Genomic DNA, 2,500 nt, shown 5'->3' on the forward strand with positions numbered 1-2,500 from the left:
CGTGACTGTCCCATCCGATTCCGCATCCAAGCCTCCTCCTCCCAAGATGCTTTTTGGGGGGGTGGGGGGGGGAGGAGGAACAAAAAAAATACCCATTTCATTTCTCCGATGTGACGATTTGCAAAATTAGATCTTAAGAACCGGCTGAAAAAGAGGGTCTCTATTTCCGGTCAACCGAAACCTCCGTCCTCTATCGTCCGGTAAAACTCAGCTCCCGTTAAAGGGGACTTGTTCGTCCCTGCCGTGAGCCGTGTGAGTTCACGCATCCCTTGTGCCATCGGACCTTCCGGAGGAGGATAAACTTGAGCTGGAAAATTTCCAGCTGCCACGAAGCACGCATTGACACATTTCACTCTCTGAAACAAGCGCCGATGAAAATTTCCCCACGACGTTCTTTTTTCTCTTCGTAACCACGCCTCTCAGTTTTGGCGCCGCTAGTTCTTGCCTGGCCCAAACCGTATTCCCAAACGTTTGACCGTCCCTTTCAAATGTCCCTCCCGAACCTCCTTTGTGCTTCCCAGCCCGTCCTGTGAACCGCTAATATCGATTCCTTTGTGCTCATCGCTTGCATCAATAGGCTTTGACTTTTCCATGTTAACGCTTGCAAATTCCTCCCTATTAATTCTTCTTTCATGCCTCTTCAAATGACCTTTGACCTCCTTCGACTCCTCAGGATCTCTACCCGCTACATAAGGGTCACCTGCGTGGGCTACGGTTTTTAGGGTGTCATTTCCTACCCGAACCCCTTCGATGACCTGATCTTCTTGAATTCGTCGAAGCGGCGGCTCGAGAGAAATTACATAAAGGAGCGGGCTTAACGGGCATCCCTGTCTTCACCCACTGCCATGGGCACTCGCACGGCTCCACAATAGGCCAACATTTTCATGGCAGGTCTAGAACGGCCTTTTCTGAACTCATACCCACTGGCACCTCTCCTTGACTTGAGATTCATGGATGACATTTTCTTTGTCATGGCAAAGAAGCCCTTGAAAGATTTCACCAGGCTTTCAGCGACTTCCACCCCACCATCAATCGAACTGTGAATTATTCCGAACGAGAAATCGACTCCCTAGACACCACGGTACGGATCCACGGGGGGCACACAAGCACCACATTGTACCGGAAACCGACAGATCGGCAAACGTATCTACACGCGTCCAGCCACCACCCCGACCCTATCAGACATTCCATTGTCTATAGCCAAGCCCTACGCTATAGTCGCATCTGCTCCCATCCTTCAGACAGAGACACACGCTCGAGAGACCTACAGCAAACATTTTCGCAACTACAATATCCGGCGGATATGGTGCGAAAGACGATCGAGAAGGCCAGAATGATGCCCAGGCACAACTTACTACAAGCTAAGCCCAGAGAGAACGGCAACGGGGCACCTCTGGTTGTCACTTATAGCTCCCAACTAAAACCAGTCCAACGTATCATTAAGGACCTGCAACCCATGCTGGATTGTGACACTTCCCTCGCTGAAGCACTGGGGTGGGGGGGGGTGGGGGGGGTGCGCGCGCGCGCGTGTCCCTTTCTTGCTTGCAGGCAGCCGGCTAACCTAAAACAACTTCTCACCCATGATGATGAACTACTTCACAAGAACATGGACTCTGGCACCAAGGCCTGCCACAAACCGAGGTGCCCACTTTGCCCTCATATAGATTCCAGGAACACCATCTCTGGACCCGCCAATGTCAGCCATACTATCTCAGGTTCATATTCCTGCTCATCTTCTAATGGGATTTATGCCATCACACGCCAGCAACGCCCTTCCACAATCTACTTTGGACAAAACAGGTCAGTCTCTCAGACAAAGACTAAATGGACATAAGTCTGACATCAGAAACCACGATATTCAAAAGCCAGTGGGTGAACGTTTCAACCTTCCGGGACATTCTGTTGCAGATTTAAGAGCAGCGGTTCTCTTACAAAGGAATTTTAAGGGGAGATTGGAAAGAGAAACTGCTGAATCACTGTGGATCTTCAAACGAAAGGCAACGCGTTGACCTGGGCTGAATAAAGACCTTGCGTTCATGGCCCATTACCAATGCTGATTTCTCCACACCCATCTCTCCCCTGGACGTCACAGACTCTTCTGCATATCACACCTCATCCCATCAAGCCCGCTATTCACATAGACATACTGGTCCTCTACTTAAAGACCGATGGATTCACATTCTAGCTGTATCTGAAGAAGTGAGCCGTGGCTCACGAAAGCTCATACCCTACCGGAAAATACGTTTGTTAGTCTTTAAGGTGCTCCTGGACTCGGTGCCCTTTTTCAGCCCCCTTGTAGTGGTTTTCCCCTCCCTTCCCGGCCATTCACTTGGGGCCGTACCAGGGAGATCCAGAGCAAGCCGTCTCTCTAACAGGCTCGCAGAGAAGGACACGGAGCTAACTCTTAAAGTGGCCCGGTTCGGTCGGCGAGCCCCGAGGACTAGGCGGCCACGGGCCGAACGCCACGGTTGAGCCATCCGAGACTTCTATTTATGCCGAC

The sequence above is a fragment of the Euleptes europaea genome, chromosome 9 (assembly GCF_029931775.1).
Source record: "Euleptes europaea isolate rEulEur1 chromosome 9, rEulEur1.hap1, whole genome shotgun sequence".
NCBI classification, from domain to species: Eukaryota; Metazoa; Chordata; class Lepidosauria; order Squamata; family Sphaerodactylidae; genus Euleptes; species Euleptes europaea.